Here is a 10,835-nt window from a genome sequence, read left to right on the forward strand (position 1 = left end):
GGGGGAAAAAGGCAGGGTGTGGCCGCTGTCCCGGAACAAATGGAAAACACCACCCCAGGGTGGCCAGGAGGAAGGTGGTGGTTTGGAAAACCCTGAGCTGTGTGTACCCTGCATGAACCAGGGGGCTGGGTGTCTGGGGACAACTCAGCAAGGGTTTGTCCAAAGAAACTGGAGTTCTCAGATGGGACAAAACAAGGCAGGAAGAAAGCTGAATAGGTCACCCACCCCATGGCACAGTCAGTGCCTTTCCAATTCCTAGCATCTTCTTTGGCTGTTTACTTTCCCTAAAAATTGTGAGATTCCCCTGGGGGGATCCTCACTCTGCTCTTGCTCAACCTTTGGCTTATAGGGCAAAACCTGCAATTCTCAGGTTCCTGCTTTTCTCAAAATTATGATTCCTGGATTTTGTAAAAAAAAAAAAAAAAGGACTAAAAGGTATACTAATGGGAGACAGTGGCATTAGAAAGGTGTTACTGGTGGAGCTAGCTGGGCAGCTGGCACCTCTTGCTCCTTGTGTGCCTGGCAGTCCTGATATGGGAGATGATATTGAAAATGAGCCCAGTCACAAGCTATCTAATTGAAAAGGACCAAAAAGTAAAAATAGACCCTTTTCAATCAAGGAACTGTGTATTTCAAAGGGCAATTCAGCCACTGCAACAGCTGGTGCTGCATTTCATATCAGCCATCTGGTGTGGCACTCCAAGCAAGGAACTTTGTAAGTATTGTGACTTCCCTACCAGCTAAAACACCAACCAAGAGCCTGGTATGACACAGAAGGGGAAAACCAGAGCCCTGGCAAGCCCAGTCCTACTAATCAGAGTGAGCAAGAGCCAAATGTAAAAGGGGAACAGTGTTGGGGCATTGTTTGAGAACCTTTTCCGAGGGTGGTCACTGTGCCTAGTTCCAGCCGCCTCATTGCTGCAATAGTGGTTGTAGAGAAGGGGGAGGGAAGAGTGAGTTACACAGAGAGCTGCCCCAGGTAAGTAGTGTTATCTTTACAGCCCTGGTGATAACATGGTTTGCAGCAGGATGGGGGTGATCTGATCCAGCTGGGGCCAGTTGTGCTATGTGGAAGCCCCACAGGGGCATGGCAGTGAGGATGTCACCAGGGCTGCAGGAGCTCTGCAAAGCTCTGGGTTATCACCACTGCCCTCTCAGAGGCACTGGATGTTTGCACAGGCACAGCATGGTGGCCGCCCAGGTGCCTCTGGGGGCCCTTGTTTGCTTTTGGCTTCTCTGAGGCTCAAGCCTGGGGAGGGAGGCAGCAGCAGCTCCCTTAGGAACCAGAAATGGCCCCCGGATTGCAAGATGCAGCAGGAGGACCAGGTGCACCTACAATAAATCTCCTTCTCCTGTTCTCTGCACAGACGTTGTCTTCTGGATATGTGTTCTCTTTGTTGAACTTTGTATGTAAAACTCTTCCTCTGTTCTGCATGGACTTTAGTTCTTTTGGCATGGCTATGGCTAGCTGGCAAGCAGCTGGTATGACTGTGTCCTAAAGCGTGGGGCTGAGCAGGGTACATGCCAGCACACCTGTGTTATCTCAGTCTCTCTGGGAGCAGTAGGTGGGAAGACTCCACAGTGGAAGACTTCAATCCTGTGGGAAAAGCACCAGTGTGGACTGGTACTGCTGGTGCTCAGCTGGCACAGGTGCCCTGACACAGCCACAGCCCAGGGCCTGGGAGCTCCATACAGACGGATGCGCCATTCCCTGTTCTGTGGCAGGCTGGTTTGGCCCCACAGAGTCCTTCCTCCTGCTCCCTTGCCAGCCTTGGCAGCGGTGTGCTGAGTTTTCTGCTGTTCTCACAGCAACTGCAAATTTTCCTTTTGCAAAGCAGAAATCCTCTCCCAGGTTCCTTGACAGCAGCAAAGTTCCAGTAGCGAAGTGGCAGAGGGTGATGAAGCAGCTGCAAACCGATCAAGTACAACTGGAGAACGCCTTCGCTGTCTGAGGAGGGGCAGACTGGCTTCCCTTCCCGGCAGATCCAGCCACTCTGACAGCTCTCAGGAGCACGGATGAAGTGGGCAGGGGGTGCCTGGGAGCCCAGCCCGGCTCCATGCCCGCGGTTCTGTGCCCGCGGCTCCATGCCCGCGCTCCGTGCCCCCTCAGGCCGAGCCGCCCCCACACAGCCCTTGGCGCTGCTGCCCCCTGCCGGCCCACAGAGCCCCGCGTGGCCCGGCCCTCACGGCGGCCCCGTCGCTCCCGGCGCCGGACAAGCCCCAGCGAAAAGTCCTATTGGTTTCATTTGATAAAAATCCCTACCAAAAAACCCCGCAGCGGTGAAATCATAGAGCCATAGAATCGCTTATGCTGGAAAATCCCTCTAAGATACCAAGTCCAACCATTAACTCAGCACTGCCAGGCTACCCCTAACTCACATCCCTCAGTGCCACAACTACATGGCTTTTAAACACTCCCAGGGATGGTGATTCCACCACTGACCTAGGCAGCCCATTCCGGTGCTTGACAGTGCTTTAGATGAAGAAATTTTCCTTAATATCCAATCTAAACCTGCCCAGGTGTAACTTGAGGCTGCTTCCTCTCTTGTCCTGTCACTTGTTACACCTGGGAGAAGAGACTGACCCCACCTGGCTACAATCTTCTTTCAGGTGCTGTAGAGCCATAAGCTCCCCCTGAGCCTCCTTTTCTCCAGGCCAAACACCCCAGCCAGTCCCAAGGAGGTTTGTGCTCCAGCCCCTTCCCCAGCCCCCTTGCCCTTCTCTGGACACACTCCAGCCCCTCGATGTCTTTGTGTAGTGAGAGGCCCAAAACTGAACCCAGGATTTGAGCTGTGGCCTCAGCAGTGCCCAGTACAGGGGGACAATCACTGCCCTGGTCCTGCTGGCCACACTGTCACTGATACTGCCAGGCTGCCGCTGGCCTTCTTGGCCACCTGGGTTCACCTGGGCTCACCTGGGCTCATGCTCAGATGCTGTCAACCAACATCCCCAGATCCTTTTCCAATGGGCAACTTTCCAGCCACTCTGCCCCAAAATCACACAAAGCCTGCAGAGCCGATGGGTTCATTTGCACTCCCCAGGCCTTGAGAACCTCAGTGATGGGGTGGGAGCAGGGAAGGGGCTGTGCTGCCCCTGCTGCGGCCTGGGAGTATCTTCTCATGCCGCAGGAATGTGATTATGTCATGGCGAGTCCCCCACACGCCCCACTGCTGCCTCCCAGCCCGCTGCCGGCTGACAGCTCTGGGAAGCATCGTTACTGCTGAAATGGAGGCATAAATTTCTGCTGGCAGGGCTCCTGGCTGTAAAAACTTGTAAGCCGTAACAACCTCTCACTGCGACAAAGTTACTCCGACATTTCCCATGGTCCTGGTCCCATCCCTCAGAGCTGGGGGCAGGAAGAGGGGGAAAAGGTTTTAAAAACTTTTCATTTTCCTTATGTAGTTGAGCGTTACCGGGGGCGATATTTCTGCCTGTGCATGAATTCTTCCTGCTGACCTCATGGGGCATGACGCACCCACAGGAGGGGAGAGCATGCCCAAGACAAGAGCGGCCGAAGTACACTCCTGCTGAGCTACTCTTTCTGAGGATTTGTATTTCTTTTTCCAGTCGAGGAGTTTTATTATTACAGAAAGAACATGAGATTTTTATGAGTGATTTTACAAATTAGTTTCTCAAATTGTTTGCAGCAGTGCAAGAAATCTTGCAGTCATTAAAGTTCATAGAAAGTATCAAATGCTCCATCACCGCAAAGCTCTTCCTTGTGCAACAGAAACAAAGCAAAGTCGCCCCTGGCGTGTTTAGACGTCTGACTCAGAAATGCTGCTCATCACCTCTCCACCATAGAGTACAGCAACTCATCCTGCCCTCGTGCACATTGCTAGAATGAACCCGGAGCTGACCCAGTACAAACACAGCTACAAACATGATTTTAAAAACAAACAACTAATTATTTCCATTCACCTAATTTAATTTGGGCTCATGCAGAAATGCTGTTCATCCAATAGTCCAAAATATGTCACGTATTAGGAGCTAAACAGTCCAACCCAATGAATGAGTCATCACCCAGTGGATGAAATCCCATATCTTCATGGCTGCTCATAAATAAGACAAGCTCAACTTTATAGTAAATCATAAGTAAACAATGAACTATATGAAAATCAGACTCAGCTGTGTTATAACTGCATGGGCACAGTGCCCACACAGAAATGAAAAGCGAATGTGATACCATCACTGTTTGGCTTTGGAGACTGAATTTGGGACTGAGACTCTGAAGAGGGGTTTTGATGCGTGTAGCAGGGCAGTCGGACATCCAGGCCTTTGAGGCCACTCCAGATGCCTGTTTGCAATAAATAACACATTATCCTGGCCATTAGCACTTCTGAACCTCAGATTCCAATGCTCAGATTTTCTTAAGTTATTGTCTGGTATCTTCTCGCAACAGCCCAAAATCTCTGGGCAGTGCTCTCGTGTTCTTGCAGTCTGTTCCTTCATCAGTGCTCTCTCCTAGAGAGAAATGAAGAGCAGCAAAAAGCTGTTCCTTCACCCTGAGTTGAGGATCAGTACATCCTGTGCATCCCTCATAACCATACCCTTGAGTGCTGGGCTGGATTCACTGAGCTGGCTGGACTTTTTGATTTAATAACTCTTTGAACCAGTGTGGTGAGAGAAGGCAGGAAATAGCAGGAAGTATTGATCAACCTCTATCTTGTTATAAAATTAAGAGCATCTAAAACACAGTATTGAAGTAACTGGGAGCCTGACCACACTGCAGACAGCCCAGCAGAAGGGCCAGGCAAGAGGAGGTGTGTTGACTGCACTGAGAAAGACTCTGGCACGTGGTCATGAAGGGACCCTTCTGCAAAATGCCCAGTTGTGCAGGGGCATTTACTCCAATAAAAAATATCTTTCTGCTCCTAAGAAAGAGAAGTGTTTTGCTATCTTGTCAAAGACTCTGGGAAATGTCTTATAATTTCCTATTTGTATTCAGGTTAATGCTGCCAGTGGGATACAAAGAAGATCACAGGAAGCAAATCCTTTAAATTTAGAGAAATACAGGATGTAGTTGAATGTGCTAGAGGGTAGGCAAGGTTGACAATCTCAAAGGATATTCTTTTTTCATTATACTGACACTGCAGGCAATCATTAATGGCAGAGCTGCTATTGACTGAAGCAAGTGCTCCAGGGATAGGTGCCTGGCAGATGAGCCAGCTGTGAAGTCTTCCAGATCTGCATGGGCCTTGTGGTACACTCTGAAGTGAAGATCTCCTGCTGCTCCCTCACTGTAGCCCTCTCCTCTCAAATACAGCAGAGCAGCTCAGGCTGCCTTTCAGAGAGCACTGAGGCCAAGACAGTAGCTGTCTGGCTATAGGAAGGGAAGAGACCAAAGCAGCTTTTCCCTGAGAGAGCGAAGCTCCAGCATCTGCCAAAGTACACAAGGACACAGACCGCCTTGTGGCTGTCCCTGCAGAACAGGGGCAGGGGCAGATGAGGATATCCGTTCTGCAGTGATGTGTCCAGACACGGGGGAGGGCTTCGACATGTGTCTCAAGAATGAAAGGCCAGAAGAGACCCAAGCCTGGTCACAGGCACTTGGCCCATCCCAAGGGATGCAGGGTCTCATGCTGGGGAATGGGGCCTGGCTCCCTTCCTCCTTCCTGCCCCGACATGACTACATTTCTCTAAAAGGCTGAGAACGGTTGTGCCCTCTCAGGATTCCACAGATGATTTCCAAGTCCTCTCATGAGACTGCAAAGAGCTCCTCTGGCTCCCTGCCTTCCTGATGGTCCTTGACCCAAGTGGCTGTGGCAGTCAGAGCAGGCTGGGCAGTACCACAGCCTCAGCTCAGGCTTTTCCCAAAAAAGATGCTCTGACTGGGGAAGCGGTTTCATTTTCTCAACCCTTGGTACAGTTGTAACAGGCCAAAGCACGGATAATATCCAACCAGAGATGCAAGCCCACATCACTACTTCCTGTCCTAGCAGAGATCCTCTGTATATATTCTCTTTTTCCTCACATACTGGAAAATTATTGTACTTTAATACAGTTCTGTAAATGGATGAATAATTTCCACAAGGAAAGAATGTTAAACTTGCATTGGCACAACATTACTTCTAATCAAATGATCTTCATGATTCTCCAGAACAAGCAAAACTTCATATTTTCCATACGTAGCCATCTTTGTCACCCAAAGTACTTTGTATTCAATAAAAATACCAGCTTTCATTAAAGAAAAAAACCCTTTTGGTGCACAGTTTTTCTGGCATTGCACATCTCTGGTTCACTCACTCAACATGTTTAGAATTAAATCACAAAACCTTAACTTACCCTCTAATGATCTGTTTGTTTCCAGATTCATATTCCCACAATATGTTTGCTGACAGCAGTTGGGCTCTTTGACAAAAGTCAAGAAATTTTTCCCAACAATGTATATTTGCTTCATTCTGGTGAATTACAGGGGAAGGGTGCAGGCTGTACAAGCTGTCACCAGTAACGTGACTGTAAGACCAAGTGTAATTTATTTAGTACAAGCTAAATGTTTATACTAAGTGTTCTTTGTTCCGAACATTATCACTTCAACATTGAGCTTTTTATTAAGAGAGTTGTGAGAAAGGTTGAGCCCTGTTTTGAAAGGATTTTTAAATTTAGCATCACTATGACTTGGAGCCAAAACCCTGATGCATACAGTTCTCAGGAGAATGATGGCGAAAAGCTGCTTCCCTTGGTTTCAGGCTCTTCTAAACTGTTCTTTTTGACTTTGTAGTATGTGTTAGAACTGAATAAGAGCATACCAATTCTTGAAAGGATATGTTGTTTCAAAATAAATCCAAAATCTTACACTCCAAATAATGTTCAATGTGGTACTTTGATATAATTGTACCTTATCCATTTCTCCCTCTCTTAAAATAATCCCTTAAAATTCATATTGATTTCACAAAGCACTTTGACCTCAACAGAAACAGAACACACTGGGATGAAATCTGGTCCTACCAATATTCCTCAGCCTTTCTCACCTGCCCACTGATGGATGGCATCTGGAAAGTGTCCCCACCTTGGTGTCCACACACAGCTGCACTTCAGCCAACAATGACAAGCAGCCCTTTTTTAATAAACCAGTGACACCAGTTTATTAAACCAGTGATAAAGCAAAACTAAGTCTGTGATACCTGGAGAGCCCAGGATATGGTATCTTTAAAAAGTCAAGTGCAAGCTACTCTGTCAGAGGAGTCTTGGACTTTGTCAGCAGCATGAATAATCTCCTTCCATATAAACACACTGAAAACTGCAATTTGCCACTCAGAAAAGACAATGAGAAAGGGAGAGCAGCAGGGAGGATGATGACTGTGGCACAGGAAACCCACCTGTAGTGAAGGGCTTTGGGATCCTGATCTGCTGCTGAGAAGGTGAAGGCCAGATGTGGTCGTGAGCTGCAGCACCTGCATGGAGAGAGCAATGTCAGAGGCGAGGGGTTTCCACTTCCCAGGGGAAAAGTGACTCATGGCAGAAAGCTGCAGCTAAGCAGCCACACAATATATGCTCAAACAGGAGTAATTTTACCTTGTAAACAGCTAACTGTACCCTTAACTATCTCTTAGAGTAGATCCTCCACCTCTCATATGGAAGGAAGAATCAATGTCAGATTTTTCTCTAAAACACATGTAATTTAAATGGGAGCAGTTGAAGGCAGTTGTCCCACCTCACATACTGTACTTCATCCTAGTTCCTGTTTTCTTGGGAGCAATTCATTGGTGATTCCAATTTTGACTCCTAGAAAGCATTAACATCTTTACTATTACTTCCATTTTTACAGCAACTAGAATTATCCTCGTTTGCTCATTGAAAAACATTTTAGACACAACAAATACAATACCACTGCGTTTATCTGAAGAAAGGAAATCCTTTCTGCAGACTCCCCTTTGGTCCCTGCTGAGCTGCCAACTCCAAAGCCTGCAGAGTGCCCAGCAGCATGCAAGGGTGTTTATCTGGGGTGTGAACTCTCCTACAGATAACAACTTTATGGCACAGGCATTGTTCTTTACCAGTACTCTGTTTTCACAGGTATTTAATGAATAGGCTTTCAACTGGAAAAACACAGGCTGGGATCAAGAAGGCAAATGACCTTTGTGCTTGTCACTGTATGTTCAAGTAGTTACGCTCATTTTCCTTATTAACATATAGGAATCCCTTTTATGTTAATGCACTTTATTTAATTCTAATTGGCTTTTTGTTGTATTTAAAAATCTAGAGGAAAACAGAAAAAAAGTCCCATTGTTCTCCCACATGTTTGTTTTCACTACAACTACTAAGAGGAAAAGCCCTTTACAAAAACAGGATACAGCAGACTTCTCTACGCTGTGCACCCCCCACCACAAACCCAAACACTTTGGACATGCCTGCAGTGGTAATCGAGAGCCCACAGAAATCATCAGTGATTAAAAACATCAATGGGAGTTTTATTATCCACTTGAATGAGAGTAGTATCAAGTGCCTGCTGAATAAACCTCACCAGCCTGGGCAGGTTCTGCCCCCCTCAGACAAATTACCACCTGCCTCAGGACATTTTCTCTGTGACATTAATTTTAGATAGAGAGGCAGACTCCACCATTGTGGAAAGGTGTTAATCAATGACAAAAGCCATAGCATACAGCATCACTTCTTAGCAGTCCTAAGAGACAAATAACCAGGGAACCATGAGATGTCACCTACATCAGGTGCTGCCTGGCCCCAAGAGATGCTCCAGATCCCCCTTGGATCTTACTGAGCAGCCACAGGCTGTCTCTGGGGTACCCTCAGGAGTGGGGCTCCCCTCTGCATTTCTACTAATGACCTTTTAGAGCTCTTTTCTTAATGCATCCCACGGCCTCCTTTCCCCCTCTTTGATTATTGCTTCCCCTGATGGATTTTTGGCCAGTCAGGGTTTCTGTCTGTGCCAGCAGCCCTCAGGAAAGGCCAAAGCTGAGGCAGGGGAACTTGTAAGCTGCACTCACTGCAAAGCACATTCCTGTGGGCTGTTGTTAAGAAGATAATAAAAATTGCTGTTTTCTTTCTCCCCACACGTTAGCATTTGTAAGAGTTCATACTTCCAAAGAATCACACTGACTCGTTCTCCGTGATACGGAAGAATAAATCAAATGCAATTACCAGGAGACCTCCATTTTTGTAATCAAGAGCGTCATCTCTGGCCAGAAAGTACCTTGGGGGAATCAAGTTCTAGCGACTGGGGGGCCAGTAAAGAGCAATTTGAGCTTTTCTGACTGAAATGTGGTGATTGCCCTTCCATTCGCCTGGGCAGAAACTACCGCTGAGCAGCCTGGCAACCTCCTTCAAACACCATCCCAAGAGCATTTCAGTTTTTAAAAAAGTCTCAAATTTTAGGGAAATATGTCTTCTGATTTCTTTCTAAGGAAAAACATAAAATGCCATAAGGGTTGAGGATATTCTTGCAGTGAAGAGAACAGAATAATACTTTGGTTTTAGTTTTATAGGATTGTGGTTCTTCTTGTTTTTCTTTTAACTATATTAAGTAAGCCTTGTTTCTTCACCAGAAACTATCATGACATGATTTAGCCATGCTTTTTGAACAAGATAATTCTATCATATAAAATGATTACATTACAATGTAAATTATATGAGAAATGTTTATGCAAATCCTTAGGTAAAACAATAGCACTTTATTACTGCAAAATAAACTTTCAGATCACTGACACTTTGTCTTTGAACCAGAGAGTCTACTATGCTCAATAAACTGAAAAGCCAGGGAGACAACTTAGCACAACAGGCTATACTACTTAGAATCATACCACAATGTTTTCAGTTCAAGGGGAAAAAACCCCGAATTTCCACTTATAAAAAAATCTTCCATTGTTTAGAAACTGTAAACTGACTGGCTGCTTTTTTGCATTTATTGGTAAATCTCTGACCATCATCAGAGGAAAGGATTAAATCATGCAGCTGTCATTTCTTCCTCATCGGGGAGAAATAAACCCACAGTGTCCTCCCTTGCTGCATGCAAGGAGTTCAACTACAAAACTCTCTTTTCCCAAACTCTCGGGGTCTGCTGACCGGGTGTCCCAAAAGGCAAGAAATCACAATTCCCCGGGCAATGTCGGGACAAGCTCACTTTGAACAACTCCTTTTCTGAAAGCAGAACAGGCACAGCTGTCCGTGCACCCCCTCCATCCCACGGAGCCCCCTCCCCGCCGTGGCCCCCAGCCCCGGGGTCCCACCGGAGCCCAGGGCAGGTCCCACACGGTGCCCCCGCCGCCCCTCGCACCTACCGCGCCCCGCCGACGGACGGACGGACGGACGGACGGACGGATGGATGGATGGATAGAACTGCGGGCTGGGCTGGGAGCTGCTGCTGCTGCTGTCCCAGCGGCGGGAGGTCACCAGGCTGCTAGTCTGATCTTCGGTTCGCTTTCCATCCGAAAAGTTTAACTCCTTCACGCCCTAAAGGCACAATATCGGCGAATACCGCAGCACTGTGCTCATCCCTCGCCAGGGACTCTGGGCACACCCTTGTTTCAGGCTGCTGAAAACAAGGACATGCACCTGGGAGAAACCAGGGTATGGGGGGTCGGCATGGGCAGTTTTGCTCTGAGACTTGGGGTGAGTGTGATGCCAAGAAGTCCTCAGTGAGACATTTCTCACAACAGCACACACTCCTAAGCCCTGTCCTGAAGTCTCGTGTATTCCCACACATTCCTGTGGCTGCCAAATCCCTGCTGGGAACCCCAGGGGCTTATACTTTGGAAGGGAAGGGGAAAACCTTTGACAGCACTTTTTTCCCTGTCTCACCAAGCCCCTGGGAAATTGAAGGGAGTGGAAACTGCTTCTGGCAGAGGAGATACCCAGATCTGAAAGAGCACACTGAGAAG

At 47.4% G+C, this 10,835-nt stretch overlaps 1 protein-coding gene across 3 annotated transcripts in view; it reads right to left on the minus strand.

Annotated features, from left to right (window-relative positions):
- FLNB (filamin B) overlaps positions 1-10,331 on the minus strand; it is an 88,361-nt gene extending 78,030 nt beyond the window's left edge. The window contains exons 1-2 of one of the 3 annotated variants that reach the window (XM_064723658.1): positions 10,236-10,331; positions 7,320-7,394 (exon numbers count right to left, since the gene is read on the minus strand). The gene's annotated coding sequence lies outside the window, so the exon portion shown is untranslated. The remainder of the gene's footprint in view (positions 1-7,319; positions 7,395-10,235) is intronic. The other 2 variants (XM_064723654.1, XM_064723657.1) reach the window with 2 other exon arrangements.
- Positions 10,332-10,835: the final 504 nt, after the last annotated feature.

This window comes from Zonotrichia leucophrys, chromosome 12 (genome assembly GCF_028769735.1).
Source record: "Zonotrichia leucophrys gambelii isolate GWCS_2022_RI chromosome 12, RI_Zleu_2.0, whole genome shotgun sequence".
In the NCBI taxonomy this organism is placed as follows: Eukaryota; Metazoa; Chordata; class Aves; order Passeriformes; family Passerellidae; genus Zonotrichia; species Zonotrichia leucophrys.